An 18,787-nucleotide genomic window follows, 5' to 3' on the forward strand; every position below is an offset into this window, starting at 1 on the left:
ATAGCATAAATGTTTATTTCGTTCTCCAGCTACTGGAGATATACGATGGTTGAAAGGAAGATATGAATGAAATACTGATCTTAGTGAATCCATATCCTGTTCGCCTTGTCTCCAGGAATATCATTCTTGAATACGCTATGTGTTGTTTTTATCAAACTTAGCACATCTTTATTGGCAAGATAATGACTTCTTCTGCACTGGTAAAATATAACACCAAGAATGAATAGATTTCGTCGATATTCAATGAAATAAGATTTTGGAAAATAAACTATTGTACATTATAATTAGAAACAGTAAAATATGGAAAATTTCCATGACTGTACACATTCAAAAAACAACAACGCTTGTAACGATAGTAATAGAACTCTTATCTATCTCCTGTGGGACAGTCGGTTTCAAATGAGAGGTCATCAAGTGGTGACGTGTCTCTTGAAATTATCACCTAGTACTAAAACTGAATTCAACAACAGGGGGTACGTTGACGACTTTTACTACTTACCTTTATGTTCGTGAATTTTTACCTATTACAAGACCCACATTTTCTTACCTCAGCTTGGGTAAGACTTGTTGCTGGTCTCTGTTTGATTGGTCCCGATGTTTCCAAGTTTATTAATATTACTTCGTTTCCCATTACTCTAAGTCCAATAAACATCCTCGTCTTCAAAATTTTCAATCTGAACACATCATTGTAGTTTGAGTGTGTGAATACCTTGCGTCGACAAAGGGCTCTAAGGTGCATGCCCGACCTAAAAGTAATAAACTCTGAATTTCCAAACAATTTCAAAATGTAGTTCTGATATAAAGCGTTCCACTTCGACTTTATCGGTTGAGATTTTCAAGTGACTTGCTTATTTGTATATTCAAAATCGTTCTAAGATAACCGGATAAATTATATATAATATTAAATAATATGAGTTAAATAAAGAAGGAAAAAAACAAACGTTATTAAAGTTCGCTTGATTTTGTATGTGTGTGCAAAGCTCAGTCCTCAGTTTTTAAAACAGGGAGATCTATTTCAATTAGTCAGGAAAATAAGATGTTCGTTGTTTACAAGTTATAAATTTTAGTTAAAATCCTAAATTAAATAAGTTTGTCTCAAACGTATAAAACCCAAACATGCACCGATTTAAAGTTAATTAATTTGGAGAATTTTGATTCTTATCATCAGATATACTCCTCTCTCTCTTCACAGGTTTTCTACTTATTGGGCAATACTAGTTATTAAATGTATTTCTAATTGTTTTTAGGAGAGAGGGAATCATCTATGTTCATTAATGCGGTGCCAACTTGAAGACCTTTACCATAACATCTGTCACAGACTTTACAGTAGTAATTACTGTTCTGCCTATTTGCTATATATCTTACCATCCCCAGATTCGTTCCCCGATTTGTCAGCTGTCCTTTAGCGGACTTACAATAGTGAAATCTGATTTCGATTCCCGGCAGTAGGCAAAGAGCAAAAAGCTTGTTAGGTAGCTTTGCACTAAAATAAATGAACCGAACCAAAGGTCGAGATTCACTTACAATATACAACACTATGAAACAACATATATGTAAATTTGGGTCAGGAAAAGTGCAATCTTTAACATGTTCATTATTATATTAAATATCACAAAATTTATAAATCATTTAAAAGTATGGTTTATTTTGCTTTGAATTTCACGCAAAGCTATACGAGAGCTATCTGCGCTAGTCGTCCTTAATTTAGCAGTGTACGACTAGAGGTTAGGCAGCTAGTCATCACCACCCACCTCCAACTCTTGGGCTACTCTTTTACCAACGAATATGGCATTAACTATCACATTATAAGGCCCCACTGCTGGCCAAAATCTTAAGGCCAGTGAAAGTGGCCCGGCATGGCCAAGCGTGTTGAAGCGTGCGACTCGTGATCTGAGGGTCGCGGGTTCGCATCCGCGTCGTGCCAAACATGCTCGCCCTCCCAGCCGTGGGGGCGTTATAATGTGACGGTTTATCCCACTTTTCTTTGGTAAAAGAGTAGCCCAAGAGTTGGCGGTGGGTGGTGATGACTAGCTGCCTTCCCTCTAGTCTTACACTGCTAAATTAGGGATGGCTAGCACAGATAGCCCTCGAGTAGCTTTGTGCGAAATTCCAAAACAAACAAACAAACAAGCCAGTGAAAGTAAAGCAAAAATATGCATTTTGTGTTGTTAGATTCAACCACTTATTTGAGTAGAGCTTTGAAAGATGAAAATAAGAAAATGGAAAATAAAAATAAAAACCTTTTTAGCATTTAATAAGGAAAATGCGAAACTATGAAATTAGCCTAAATACTAGCTGATCAAAAGTTTAAGACCATAATGAAACGAAGCGTTAATCGGTAAACACTTAACGAAATTTAGTAATATGTGTTCAAGCATTAGCGTTGTGAACATCTCCCACTGACATTTCCTGTGTTACATTGGGTAAAAACATGGCAAAGACTGAAAAGTTGACAGAGTTTGAACGTGGCAGAATTGTCTAGCTGCAAAAGCAACGTGCCATGGCTGGTGAGATTGGGCGCAGTAAAACTGCTGTTGTAAATTTCTTAAAAGACCCTGAGGGATACGGAACGAGAATTTCAGGTGGTCGGCCCAAAAAAATATCGCCGGCGTTGAGCAGGAGGATTCGACGGATTGTCCGACAATACACCGATTGTCGAACCAGATTAAGGCCCTTACGGACATAGAATGCAGCTCAATAACAATAAGACGGCATCTACGAGAGAAAGGCTTTAAAAACCGTAAACGTCTTCAAAGGTCACGCCTCCTTCTACAACACGAAACAGCTCGGTTAAACTTTGCTGAGAAGCACTAAACATGAGACGTAGAAAAGTGGAAGGAGGTTTTGTTCTCTGATGAGAAAAAAATTAACCTGAATGATCCAGATGGCTTTCAACGTTACTGGCACGATAAGGATATCCCACCGGAGACATTTTCTACACGACACAGTGGAAGAGGTTCCATCATGATCTGGGATGCTTTCTCCTTCCATGGAACAATAGAGCTCCAGGTTATACAGGGCGTCAAACAGCAGCTGGCTACATTAGTATGTCGGAGAGAGCATCCTTATTGACTGAAGGCTCTCGCTTGTGTGTAAATGACTGGATCTTTCAGCAGGACAACGATGCAATTCACAATGCGCGCAAGACGAAGGAATTTTTCATGGCGAATAACGTGATTCTTTTGGACAATCCAGCGTATTCGCCCGAACTAAGTCCCATTGAAAATGTTTGGGGGTGGATGGCAAGGGAAGTCCATAGAAATGGACGTCAATTCCAAATAGTGCATGATCTTCGTGAAGCCATCTTCACCACTTGGAATAACATTCCAGCCAGCCTTATATCGACCATGCCAAAACAAATGTTTGCAGTTATTCACAATGACGGCCGTGCAACTGAGACCTCTTGTTGGACATTTCCTACCCTGTTTAGGACTTCTTTTTGGTATGGTCTTAAACTTTTGACCAGCTAGTATTTAGGCTAATTTCATAGCGTTCACATTTTCGCTATTAAATGCTTAAAAAGTTTCTTATTTTTATTCTTTCCTTTTCTTATTTTCATCTTTTGAAGCTCTACTCAAACAAGTTCTTGAGTCTAACAACGCAAAATGCATATTATTTCTTTGTGTTCATTGGTCTTAAGATTTTGGCCAACAGTGTATATATTATAATATACTCCTTTGGTGTAGGAAAAAGATGCAAAAATGGGATACGTAGCTAGAAAAAGTTATTTTACAATGACAGATTGAAAGTATAAGGAGATGTTAGTATAAGTAGTCTGATTGTAGGGAAAGTTATTAGTGATGGAAGTGAACAATAGAGCTTACTTACTCTGTAGTTTAGGTTAATATTATCACAGGGCCCAACACGGTGAGAACGTTCGATTCGTAATCTGAGGATTGAAGTTTCGAATCTCCGTCATACCAAACATGCTCGCCCTTTTAGCCGTGGGGCGTTATAATGTGACAGTCAATCTCATTATCTGTTGGTAAAAGAGTAGTCACAGAGTTGGCGGTGGATAGTGATTATTAAATACCTTCCATCTATTCGTACATTGCTAAATTAAGGACAGCTGGCGCAGACAACCTTCGTGTAGCTTTGCGCGAAATTCATAACAAACCAAACCAAAGATAGTGGGAAAAAAAATTGCTAAAGTAGCGACAACCAACAATGAAAAGATATGCTTCAGTGATGTCTCTTGATTAGCCTATGGTACAAAACTTCCCACGCAATGATAATTTTCCGAAGAGTGGCCATGCCGTTTGATGAAATGCGCCCTCTGGTATCATTGTACTGATATCATATTATCTTTCATTATCGCGAAAAGCTGTTGGAAAATAAAAAAAATTAAAAACCCAAAACATTTCTTTTTTATATTTTGTAGTAACTTTCTTGGAAAGTGATTACTGCTATGAAAACTCACGTGAAACATGGCTGAAATGTCTTCAAGTAACTTGACAACAAATGTTTAATATTCGGGTGCAGTCTATGTTACTCACAGTGAACCTTGTATTATTTACAAGAGTTGAGGTTTGCCAGAGAGTGTTTCTTATAGCAAAGCCACATTGAGCTATCTGCTGAGTCCACCGAGTACCAGAGAGCGTCTATTTGTTGTTTATGTGTTGTTAACTGATTTCTGACTATTAACTATATACCATGTAAAACCTCGAACCTTTTTTTTACCTCTATTCTACCATGAGGACGAACAAATAAATAAAAACAACTCACCTTTCTATATTTCAAAAAATTACTTTAGTTTATTGAATTTTTTAAAGTAAACGTATTTCATTTTGTTTAAGCTTACAAAAATTGTAATATTACAAAACTGACTCTTTTACTTTGCAGAATATCCTCTTCACGATTAAGAAGTCCGTTGTTTACATTCAAAACTGAGAGACTTTTGATACAAATATGGTTTTGAGAAAAGACACATTAAAGTCATACAGTGAAATACAGTATGCGTGTGTGAATACACATTAAAAACATACAGTGAAATATAGTATGTAGATGTGTTTGTGTTTTCGTATAGCAAAGCCACAAAGGACTATCTGCTCAGCTCACCGAGGGAAATCGAACCTCTGATTTTAGCGTTGTAAATCCGGAGACATGCCGCTGTACTAGCGGGGGACCTGTAGATGTGAATACACATTAAAAATATGCAGTGAAATATAGTATTTAGGTGTTAATATACATTAAAATCATATAGTGAAATATAGTATTTAAATGTGAATACACATTATAGTTAGTCATACAGTGAAATAAAGTATCTCAGTGTGAATATGCTTAGTTAGATGCACTCATTGGGTGCATTCCATGAATTCGGTAACGGTTATGTTTATATCATTGTTTCTGACATAATAAACATGTATGAGAGGTGAACTAATGAACCATGACTGACTCATAGTGCTCTTACTGTACAACTTACATTCACATGTGGTTACTGGGATTGTTGTTTGAATGACAAGTGCCTCATGAACATTTAGAAACATTTCTATGTATGCTATTCTCAGAATACAAAGTATTTTTGATGGATATGTTCCCCTATATCTTCTAGCCTCCCAATGGCACAGCGGTATGTCTGCAGACTCACACCATAAAAAATTGGGTTTCGATACCTGTAGTGGGCAGAGCACAGATAGCCCGTTGTGTAATTTTGTGCTTAATTCCAAACGATTAAAATATAATTCTTACATTGAATTTTCTATAATTTCATCCCAGCATCTGGTGAAACTAGACTAGACAGCAGGTTCTTGTGAGCCAGGCAGAATATGGAAAAATCCAACTTTCTCCATTTAGAACCTTGTAAGGTACAAAAAATTAACCTTCGCTGAAACTTTATGGCACTCTTAAAATCTGCGTATAAGCTCCTGAATTATTTGTTCTAAAAATCGGAAGGGGAAGATTCTTACAATTTTAGTGGTTCTGTATCTTGGCCTCGTCTATGCACATGGCCTTGTCACAATAACTTCAAATGTTGTTACTAAATTTATTGCCTACTTGATCTATTTGGTGTTAAAACTGTCTATTGCTTCTAACATCCTTGAATGTGTAAATAACAGTAACTCGAATTAATCAAATACAGTAAAACAGACTGCTATTTTAGCTTCACAGCGATAGCTTTGGTATAATAAAATAGCTTTTGCAATAAAAAGTATCATTATAGAGTCAAAGTTCATTAAAGAATAATTGTAACCATTATCTTCCTTAAGTGTTCCAGTGTTAGGTATTCGGTGTAAAGTTGTGATTGGCGGATCAAAAAGTTGTTGGAAAACCTAAAAACCATCTAGCCTTTGGATTTATATATTATTGTTATCATCTAAATAGCATTGTTATCTATATAGTATTGTTATCACCTATATAGTATTGTTGTCATCTACACCTTTTTGCAAATTAATTGAAACAAATGGCCATTTTACAATACTTTTAGCATGGCGGCCGGTGTAGGCGCACTGGACCTGCTGATTTCCTTTAATAGTCATTTTTTTCACACAGACGGCGTAATTAGCTGGGTTTTGCAGTACGGTCGATCTATTTTTGGGATATATGACGAAAATTTGAGGAATATTACTTCATTTAAAATTGCGTTAGAAGGGCAAAGAGACCAGTCAAAAAACAACTTCTTACCAGCTCAATGAAGAAAAAACGGTATCATTGGGGTCTGAAATACAAGAACTGGACGCAAAAACAATTGAGGAAGGTGTTATTCAGTGACGAGACTCATTTCTTCGTACAGGGTCAAAGAAGTCTACATGTTCCCAAATCTCCAGGTGAAAACTTCGAGAATCTCACATCAATCAGTTCGTAAAACATCCCTTGAAGAAGATGTTTTGGGGCTTTTTCAGCTACTATGGCATCGGAGGCTTACATATTGTAGAAGGTATGATGCGAGGACCACACTGCATCGAAGTTTTGCAGAGAAGAGTTGTTTCAGAATTGAAAAAGATATTTCCAGATGGATCTGGCATTTTTCAGCAAGATCTGACTCCATGCCACACATCGAAACTTGTGAAGAATTTTATTACTACAACGCAAATAAAGGTGCTGGACTGGCCTGGAAACTCTCCGGACTTAAATCCTATTGAAAATCTTTGGGCGATTTGTAAAGAAAGACTTCGGGGAAAAGACTGGGAAAAATAAAAATAAAGGTGGTCATATCATGTATTAATTTGTGAATAATTTTTGGATTCTCAGAAATAAAATGCAATAAAATTGAAAAAAATCGTAATTTTCCGTCTTGATTCAATTAATTTGCACAAGGGTGTATATAGTATTATTATCATCTATATAGTATTGTTACATATATAGTATTGCCCAGCTAAGAGTTTGGTTCTGTTTTGGATTTTTTTCTAGCATTTGTTTTTTTTTTAATTATCTCAATCAATAGAGTCTTAGGATGTGGTTATGTCAGTCATGTTTCGGACACTATTGAATAAGAAACTTAACGAGACATAGATTCAGGTTATTGATAGAACAATGACAAATCATCGGCATCTGATTTAATTCTTTAATCAGACCAACATCCTCTTTGCGTGACCCAGACATATTCAGCACCATCATAACACTAATCTTTAATCTGGGTTACACTAACTGTGACACTTACTCCATATACTCTACAAACTCTTCTCTATTGTAATAACTGATGCTCAAGTAATGTTAAACCAACAGAAGGTGTTCTTTGTTGCTTGCACCTAAAGCTTTCTTAGCAAAAACTAAATAAACGAACATTCTTCTATATCATGCTCAAACCATCCGAAAATGCTGGTCATTTATTGCATAACAATGTTAAGCTGTGTTATATGGTAAAGTGTTATACTATACATTACCCTTATCATTAGCTATTGTAAAAACGACTTTAGTTTCATTTTCTATCACTAGTCATTCTGGCTTGTAGATCTTTTTCAATAATGGTCTAATATAACATTTACGTATTAGTTATCAATAATTCATATCCAGCGAGTGTGTAATGAACTTAGATTTAATCCATTGTAATGAAAAACTGTAATATATGGAACATACTAACAGAGGTCTTGTTATTAGAGAAACTAATTTCGAAACATTTGTGTGTTTCCTTCAGTCTCAAGTTGTCTTCTCAAAAGGATATTAGCTGCAGAGTCAAACGTTAACACAAATTACAAGGTCACTGCTACTAAATAAAATATTTATAAAAATTTAGGTTTGGTAGATAAACTGTCAACCGACTCTGATGTTTACATTAAGTCAAGCGCAACAAAGATATTTGTCAATTTGACAAATAAACAGTGTATCGACTCGGATGTTAATGTTAACAAGCCTCTGCACATTTCAAACATACAAGTTTCATTCTCAGATACCGTGTTAAAAAGAACTATATACTAAATAGTTATAAGATCAGTCTAAATATTAAAAACTTGTCTTTATACAGTTTATCTTTAACTAAGCTTGTGCTTACATACATTCTTTCGAACCAAACGAAATACTGCTTTATGGAATATTTTAAAACTTAAAACAATTTATTTGGAGACTGGTAAACGTTTAAAACTGATTTTAATGAAGTTTGGAAACGAAAATTTTCGTACAGTATGATACTGAACAGAAGTTTTAGAAAGATATTGAGTACCAATTACGATAATGATATCAGAAAACATGTGGTAGTAATATTATGTTCAGTGTTAGTGGTGTGACAAGAGTATTGTAAGATACATATATTGAAAGGTTTGAGAGATCTACCGAATATAATAGATCCTAGCGATCTGTATAAACATAGATTATCAACTGTCTTTTGTTCAGACATTTAAATAAACAAAACTGTAGCAAAGATACTCCCTATTGTCTCAGATTTTTATTTCTTCGAGGTTTCATAAGTTATAATACGTTTTATAACATTTGCGTAAAACTAAAAATTTGCAAACGAGCAGTAATGTCTTTAATCTTTTATAGATGTTTGTATTAATAAATACAATATAATAGAACAGCTTTATGAAGAAAAAATATAACCGTTAAAACTAAAATGACTGTTTCTAAGGCAATAATAATAATATTTACCTTTAGAGGAACTAAACTCTATTGAGCTGTGATGTTCACTTCCATCTGTAATTACTTTAGTTACAATCACACTGTTGTTATATCTTTGGGATGTTTATTAATTGTATATACCAAATCCCACCAATTAACCAAATTGATATTAATTCGTTACTTGTGTTCAAACTCCATTTTAATCGTTCTTTCAATCTTTAATGATTAAAGCTTCAATAAATACTGTTTGTTTGTTTCTTGCATTTAGCGCAAAGCTACACGTTCCTAATTTAGCTCTGTAAAACTAGAGGAAAGGCAACTAGTTATCACCACCCACCACCAACTCTTGGGCTACTCCTTTGCCAACGAATAGTGGGATTGACCGTCACTTTGTAACGCATCCAAGGCTGAAAGGCCAAGCATCTTTGTTGTGATGAGAATTCGAACTCGCGACCCTTAGATTGCGAGTTGAGCATCCTAACCACTCGGTCTTGCATAAATATAATTAAATACAAATTACAAATATAAAAGTTACAAAATGTCGAATTTGAAGGTACGTAATTCCTTTTTTAAGTTTATTGAATATTCGTAAGAGTTAAAATGTTAATATTTTTATCTAGATTCAAATAGTAATACGGAAACTTAGGTTGTTGTAAATTATGCAATTTGATTAATATTTATACTACCCACAATACCAAACAATGAATTATACGTTTCGAATGGATTTTTAATAAAGTACACAAAATTTATTACTAGATAATTGATGACGTTTTTTACAGATTTCTTGCCTCTTATAATTTTTTACTTATAAGAAGTTCTACCCATAGTCGAATTTTACGCATAAATAACCTTCCTGCATTTAGAACACAGCTTCCCAGAAACCTTGTATAATAGGAGTAGTTGAATATTACTGATCTTTGATAAGCACTCGCTTACCCCTTCTCAACATTGAGCCTCCAGTCACTGTCTTCTAAGAAAAGTTCCGACTTCTGTACCACTTGACTTTAAATTACATGCATAGAATCCTTTGTGTACACAGGCCTTTAACTGCTTGATTATTGGCTGTGGCCGAAAAGACCGACGTCAGCAAGCAAGCTTTTATTCCAACTCACAATAGACGGAGAGCAATAACTCACGAGCCTATTCATCACTATGAGCTACCGAAATGGCCCTACAGCATCGAATTCGAATCCCTTATTTCACTGACATGTCGTGTTATCAGCACCCAAAGATATTTCATCTGCCTCATTCTGAATAGAGAGAAACCATGTCAAGTCATTGAAGTCATAAATATAAAAGTGGTGAAAAATATGCTTCTTCTACAATACGCCACATGTGGGTTTCTTATAAGAATTAAATTATATATATTTCAACAAAATCTGCGCAGAAAGTATAACAATAATATTTCTCAGAAACGTGATTTTGTAAAATGTGGACACCGAGTCAAACGCATGGAAATTTTTAGCAGCGAAAATCATTAACTTATAAAGCACGTAAGTTCGTAAACCATTCAAAATCTATTCGGTTAATTGTTTTTATGAGTAATGTTTTCAGCTCGTACTGATAGTGACGTGAATTCATGTTGTTGTTTTTTTGCTCTCCTACTAAATTTGTTAAGTTTTAGAAGTACAAACAAAATATTTGAAACACAGCGATATTCGATCTTCAGTTTTTGTCTAGAGAAACGTTCTAACTACACTTTATCTAAATTGTTAAAATAAAAAGCATATTGTCAGAGTGACAAAAAGCTATTTCTGAGCCTTCCAAAAATTTCTTTTCACTTAATAATAATTACAGAATTGGTGTACTTTATGTGTTTTGTTTGATTTTGAATTTTGCGCAAAGGTATACGAGGGCTATCTGCGCTTGCCGTCCCTAATTTAGTAATGTAAGACTAGTGGGAAGGCAGCTAGTCATCATCACTCACCTCCACCTCTTAGACTACTCTTTTATCAACGAATAGTGGGATTGACCATCACATTATAACACCCCCACGGCTGAAAGGACGAGTACGAGTGGTTGATGGAGATTCGAACTCACGACCCTCGGATTACAAGTCGAGTGCCTTAACCAACTGATCATGCCGGGCCGTTTTATGTGTAAATATCACTGTAGTTATAACATCCTGAAAGCTACCAAAATGAAAGTTGGTTTTTTTTTAAATAAGTATGTTTCCAAATACCAAGCTGATAATACTTAGCTGCATAAAATGTTTAAGGTACAAAACATATCACAACTTAGAGGACACTAGAAAAGATATAGATCAACACTACAGAGTATTTATAAAAAAGCAACAAAGTTTATCCCTTCAAAATAAGTCAAGACACTCTGCTAAGTCGCAGATTGTCACGGCAGAAGAAACACCTATATAACCTCGGTTGTTACAGCAGAAGAAATATAAATCTTGCCCACGAGAAATTTCATAAGTTTCAGATTATCACTGCTGCTAAACACAAATCAGGATTGCAGAAAATTTATATGTATCCAAGCATATGTATAGAAGCAGAAAAAGTACATATATATATAGGCTGCTCTAGCTTTTATTGAAAATATATCGATGTAATATAAGAAATACTATAGGACTACTTTTACACATTTTAATATATCAAATTATAATGTATAAAAATCACGATTGTAGGACGTTCTTACAAACACAAATTTATCACATTTAAAGCAAAACAAATCATTGAGTGTTTGTTATACTAAAATGATTTTGGATCCTCACAACGTCATGTCGCCACGATCGTTCACACTCTAGAGTCTAGCCCATGGTTTTTCAAACTATGCTCCTAGGAGGCCTTAGGCTCCGCCAAAGTTATCTGGGGCTTCGCGAGAAAATTTTAGAATGTTAATATTTTTCCTAAAACTATACAATTGAATCAGAATACGCCGTACAAAAAAGTAAAATATATCTTTAATATAACACGTTTATTGCGTATTGAGCCTTTTAATATTTTATTCTGCCTAACGCCAGACGATTTTATTTAGCTTAGGGGAAGTTCTAGCGACGAAACTGTTAATACAATCCCAGTTAACTTCGACCGTGGCACCACTGGTTGCTAGTAGATATGGCACCATCTCAAGATCGCATGCGTCATTGGAGGTGTAAGATATCCTAGTAATTTTCGTATGAAACATCGGTCTACCCTGGGTATTGATGCCAATCACCCTTTAAAAGCCAGATTTGAATTAGTGGCAAAATCTCGAACGAAGTAAAACATGGCGTCACAGCTGAAACTTGTTCAAATTTGAAACATTGTGATGCAATTAGATGCAGTATCAATTGTTTCAATTCCAAAATATACTTATATGAAGTATAATTATATTTATGAGAATATAATTGGTAATTGCTATGTTATGTTAGGCTAAATTCGTTGTAATTTAATTAGACAAATTTGGTATCAATGAGTTATATGACGTCATACTCCCGCATGACGTCATGTTTCATTTTGTTCCATTTCGTTCGAGATTTAGACGCACGTCAGATCTCGCTTAATATTTTGTTATTTGGCTTTAAAATATCTGTTAAAAAATGTAAAAATAATAGATTACCTTTTCCTTTAGAAAAATATATTATTCTAGTGACCTAGCCATTTTTCCACAAATTACTGACTTCGTTATGTCAGCATGTCATTGTATGATGATAAAACATCAAGTGCTTGAACGAGTTTTCATTAAGAAGCTGTAAAATGTCTGTAAAGTGTCTGTAAAATACTTTTGAAGTGCCAAAAACATAAGGATACAATTTTTGACAAATTAATAATTTGTTGTCACCTTCGTAATGGATAAGTGACTGAATATCGGTAATAAATCTGAGATGAGTAAACATCTTCTTAAGCCTAATACAAATTAATCGGCGTTATCGTCGAGTGCAAGCACTTAAACGCAGAATGATGCAAGAAGTACCGAAACAAGAAAGAAAATGAAGTATAATGAAAGTTTTATTGAATATAGTTTTACATGGACAGATAATGAAGATGGAGACGGTCTTGAGTAACAGTAGTTTGCATCCAGCAAAGTTCACGCGGCATCTAGAAACCAAACACTCCCAGTTAAGAAATCCAACTTCCGAATATTTGAAAAGAAAGTGTTTGCAATTAAATACAGGGAAAGCTACATATCGTTTGATTGTCCATAAGGACAACAAAGGTTCTCTTATTGCTTCATATCGTGTTAGTTACCGTATTACAAAAGCAGGTGAAGCTCATACAATTGCAGAAGATTTAATAAAACCATGCGCAAAAGATTTGGTAGAGTGCATGATTGATGAGAAATTTCTTAAAAACATTAACTCTAACCCCTTTCTGACAACTCAGTTTCTCGAAGAATCAAGGATATGTCAGCAACTTGCTTAACAGAGTTAATAAGGCGCGAAAAAGCGAATTCAACTTTTTCTCTTCAGATGGATAAATCAACAGGTGTCGCAGGTTATGCGATGTTGCTTGTGTTTGTTCTCTATATTCACGAAGCTAGTTTTGAAAAAGACATGTAAACCTTTGCAACTGAGCGATTTATTTACGGAAGAACATGAGATTCAATGGCAGCTTTCCTCAAGTATTTGTTTGCACTGATGGGGCTGCATCTATGATTGGAAAATGTTCAGGCGCAGTGGCACGCTTAAAAAAGAAAAATTCGAACAACTAGACTATCCACTGCTGTCTTCATCGTCATGAACTTGCGATGAAACGAATGCCAGAAGACTTACAGAAGGTATGGATGATGTCATAAAAATAGTTAGTTTTATAAAATAAAGACCACTAAATGCTAGGATCTTCTGTGAGGATATGAAAAGTTTGCATAAAATTTGCTACTTCATACTGCAGTCCGATGACTTTTTCGGGGAAAAGTGCTTGCTCGGTTTTAAGAACTGCGTAAGGAAATAAGTTTCTTTTTATCTGAATGCCATTTTGAACTTACGTACAAATTGAGGAACAATTGCTGGTTACAGAAAGTGGCTTACCTTTCGAACGTATTTGCCAATCTAAATAAAGTGAATGCTACAATTCATGGTACCAAGATAACGTACTTCAAAGCTCACAGTAAAATAGAAGTGCTTAAACGTAACCTAAAACTTTAAGATGAATGTATACTTATGGAAGAATTTGGTTGCTTAGAAAATCTCAGTCGGTTTTTTACTTATGAATGAAATTTCCTAAAGTGAAGATGCAGAAGTTTCAGTCCTGCAGCACATATCTGATTTGTGTACAACTACTGTAGAGTACTTTCCTCCTCGTTTAGAAAAATTATTGTGGATCAGAATCCCTTTGTTGACACTACAAATATCAACGATTTGCCTTTGAAAGACAAATAACAGCTTATAGAAATTTCAACTGGTTACACCCGAAAAACATTTCGGGAAGAATTTACACAATTTTGGATTCAAATTGCCATGGAATATCCTTTGAAGTTTTTGATGTGTTTTCCAACAACATATATTTTTGAGCAAACATTTTCACTGTATACAGCTACAGATACCAAATTTAGAAACATGTTAAATATTGAAGATGATTTGCGCTTACAGGTAACAACCATAACTCCAAATATTGAACTACTTTGTGAACAGAAGTAAACCCATCCGAGCCACTAATAAATAAATAAGTGTACTGTACTATTACTGATATAAATTTAGTAAACAGAAAATTTTGAACAGGTAAGTAGAAGTAAAAATTTGTCTATAAATATTGATATTCTTAATACATTTATATTCTAAAAGCTTGAAGTAAACTTTATTTGGTGCTAGTGACCGACCGTTTCTATTTTTAGTGTATTTTTTCTTTTAAGGCTTCGGAATGTTTTTCTTTCTGATGTAAAACTTTGCAGGTCTGCAAATTTTGGGAACCTCAACTCTAACCAACGATCATACATTTTAACAAAAGCCTTGCATCATAGTTTCTATTGCAAAAGACTCTGACGTCAGGCTGTCATATCCAAATCACACCACACCTCCATGCGACTTCACCGGCATATTTTCATGTTAAGCATTTATTGCTAGAGATGTGCAACGGTTGGATGTATATGTAGTAAAAGGAACTTGTGTACACGTGATGACTTATGTTGATTTTCCAGACTAGAATCTTTGTTAATTATTTGAGTACTGCTGTCTGTCTAATGCACGTGGTCGACGACGCACCTTGCTTATCACGGTTTGGTTACGAATTTGTGTATCTCTTTTTTTTTTTTCTGAATGATTCTGGTGCCCTATGTTAATCCATATTGTTTTATTTTCCAAAGCCATTAAATAAAAGGGATATTAAAGTCTCAGAAATACTAAATATCTTATCTAAAGGTATGGCCCGAATGTACGAACATTTTACGCCGTAATGATCTGGTACCTGCCCTTCCATAAAGTAACCATGGAAGGTTACTTTACTTTCAAAGGTAGTTCAAAGACTACCTTTGAAATACCGAACAATACCACTAGGTAGTTTCGATATGTGTCGTTCATCCACGTGTTTATATATGCTATGTTTGTCACGTGACTTACTGATTTGCATATTCAAGATTATTTTGATATGTACTCGTTTCTCTATTTATAGCGGAGTGGATGTGCGGCAAAAATAACATAAGATGATTACTTTTGGCAGAAAGGTTGAATATTTGTATACGTAACAGTTTTACGATATGTTGGTTTAAAACACGTTTGTACAAGTTTTCAAAGCAAGGCCTTCCATTTGAGTGGAGAACAATTTGATATTTTTAGTCTAAATAACTACTCTGATACTAGTCATAGTAGCATGCATATTTATGCCACATTTTATTGAAAAGTCACTTGAAGTAAATGGTTTCTTCATTTCACTTTGTATCTTTAACAAAATAAATTTAACTTTTACAACATACTACAAAAGATCCTAACCCTACATGATGTGTTTCACTGCTTGAAACTGTTTTTATAAACTATTCATTACCTTTATTAGCGAAATGTATTTTAAGCCTTTCACCAAAAGAAAAAAGAAGAAATAAAAACATGAGTAGGTTGCGCTGAGAGCACATTGTGTTTTAATGAAAATATTGAAACACTTTCGTTAGACTTTCACGTATTACTGATCACGCAAATGTTGAAAAATACTTTATTAAATAGTGCAAATAAAATTACTGCCTAGTAATTATTTACTTGGAGTGTGAAACCCACTCAAGGTTTAGTGTAACTAAAATGGACCATATATTCTAGGCAAAGGAAAGATGGGAAGGGTAAGTGAAGGGACATCAGTGTAATTTATGAGTGGTGACACGGATGTGATTCACAAAGTAGGAAGTATATACCACAGGTACAGGTTAGGTAGATAGGACAGGTGGAGGGACAACCTATGCGGTTTATGTATGGTAATACTAATGTAATTTACAGAACATGCATATATGTGTATGATATTTACCATGCTGTTCAAACTTTACCCAGCACAGAAATCAGTGGAGAGTCTTCTCTGTATGCAAATATTCTGAACATTTGTTAAACGTATATGTAGCACGTTAAACAACTCCTTTAGGTGTAATAATATATATAACTTGACATTCATATTTTTTGTTACTCTGATGAATATGCACAGTTTTTCTGCGAAATTATTAATATTACGTCTTAACATAGGTGTTTGGAAAGAGTTCAATTAATTTTGGGTAAGTGACGTAAACAATGTCGACGGATACAGACAAATGATACGAGAATAATAAGGTTAAATAATATAATAATGTGCAATTATACTAAAAAGGGCTTGAAAAGCGTTTTGGATATTAATTCGTGGAGAAGTACACTGGAGGTTTCACTCTAAACCTAGTCGCCTTCCCAGTGACACAGCAGTATGTTTACGAACTACAATGCTACAAACCGCGTTTCGATACCCGTAGTTGGCAGAACATAGATAGCCAATTGTGTAGCTTTATGCTTAATTCCAATCAAACTATATCTAGTCCATAACTTTTTTGTAGATCTTCAAGTCAAGAAATCGACATCAAAATCTACAGAAGCCTCGCACACTGAGTAATAATTTTAATTAGGATATCTTCTATTTTTTAATTATGAAATATAGAGAAAAAATTAGTTTTACATCCTTTCTCAATAAAACCGTCTCGGGTATTGACAGGTAATCGTTTGTTAGCTTTATTTTTCTTAAATTAAACCTAGATTGCGAGACAAGCGCCTTAACCACCTGGTCATGTCTGTCCTGTTGTTGGGATACCTAAGAAATATGATATCTTTTGGGAAAAGCATGTTACAGTTTTCTTTGAAGCAAAATATCATACAGTCAGATCATAAATATGAGTTAAGGACTCTAATTTAAGATTTCAATTACACTACTAATCCTTCTACTTAATGACACTCAAAAACAAAGAAATATGGGCCAATCTGGGGTACCAGAACCATGCAGAAAAAACTGGAAACAAGTTTTACCCTACACATGATGATCAAAGTGAAGTGTATTGTGGTATATGATTATTTATACCACAAACATCAGTAGCAAATGACATACAAAAACATGCAACATAGTTAAGAAGAATTCCGTTTCGAAATGATCTCAACAAGGTACATATGGGCTCATCAGTGTAAGACATCTAGTTATACCCCCTATTCAGTCGGTGTATACTTCAAGTAGCTAGAAAATGATATAGATATTCAACTTATTTCATACAAAGACATACTCTCAAACTACCAAAGGCAGCATCTATGAATTTCTATGCAATTAAACTGATGGATTAGCTGTTGAGAAACAGTTGAATTGTGGAAAATCGTACAGGGAGTACTGATGTGTTTTAGACATAACAATTTTGCAATGGAAGCTACAATGCAGGGTTATTGTTAAAGCGTAGACTCAAAATGGCAGTATGGATTGTAACAATGTATAATTGTTTTAGTATAAAGTACTAAGCCTTAAATATAATTTGATCAGAAATATTCTGAATAAAGATATGCCCCAAGTGTCACAGCAGTATGTCTGCGGACTTAAAACGCTAGAAACTTGGTTTTGATACTCATATCGAGCATGCCACAAATAATTCAGTGTGAAGCTTTGTGCTCAGCTACAAACAAACAAAATTACGCTATATTGATAATGGTGCAATAAATATAAGATGCTTTAATTTTCTATGCATTGGCTGAGGTTTTACGAAGTAAAGTGGTATGTATAGTGAGTAAGAAAGGTTACTTAGAGTGATTCATGATACCAAATGGTCAGAGAGTCATTCAGAATTTATACAATTTGAGGTTTATTGTTAACCATCAATTGCAACATTGTTGCCAGAGTTTATGTGGGGAAATAACTGGGATGGTGTGATCACTACATACTTAAGTTAGATCTTTTGTTACATTTTGAGATTAAAATAAATTAAATTTTTGTTACTACTTTTCAGAAAGCCGATTTTGAGGTCATGAGACATATCATTATAAAATTGAAATAACAAGTTAAACAATGATGTAGGGCATATTTATGAATATTTTAAAAACTTAAAGTATGAAGGGAAAAGATAAGTGCTATAAATTTAAGGGTTTAGGAACAAGATAGAAAATTTACAGAACTATGGGAGAGGTAAGTATTTCATTTAGAAACGATTAAATCCAAGAACGTTTGTGAAAAACAGTTGATTGCTAATGTTAAAACTAAAAACAATGACTCTTAAAGCAGTACCCTAAAAAATTCCAATGTTCTTGCTCAATACTACTAAATGGTCAAGACTTTAAATGTTTTGTTGTTTACATTTTAAAAAGAGGAATAGTGAGACGTACTCATGAACCTAAACATTCTATAGGAAATATTGGAATCGATCTGAATCATTAAGATATTAAATTCTTGGTAGTCAAAAGAACGATTAAAAA

This window comes from Tachypleus tridentatus, chromosome 11, assembly GCF_004210375.1.
Source record: "Tachypleus tridentatus isolate NWPU-2018 chromosome 11, ASM421037v1, whole genome shotgun sequence".
NCBI lineage: Eukaryota > Metazoa > Arthropoda > Merostomata > Xiphosura > Limulidae > Tachypleus > Tachypleus tridentatus.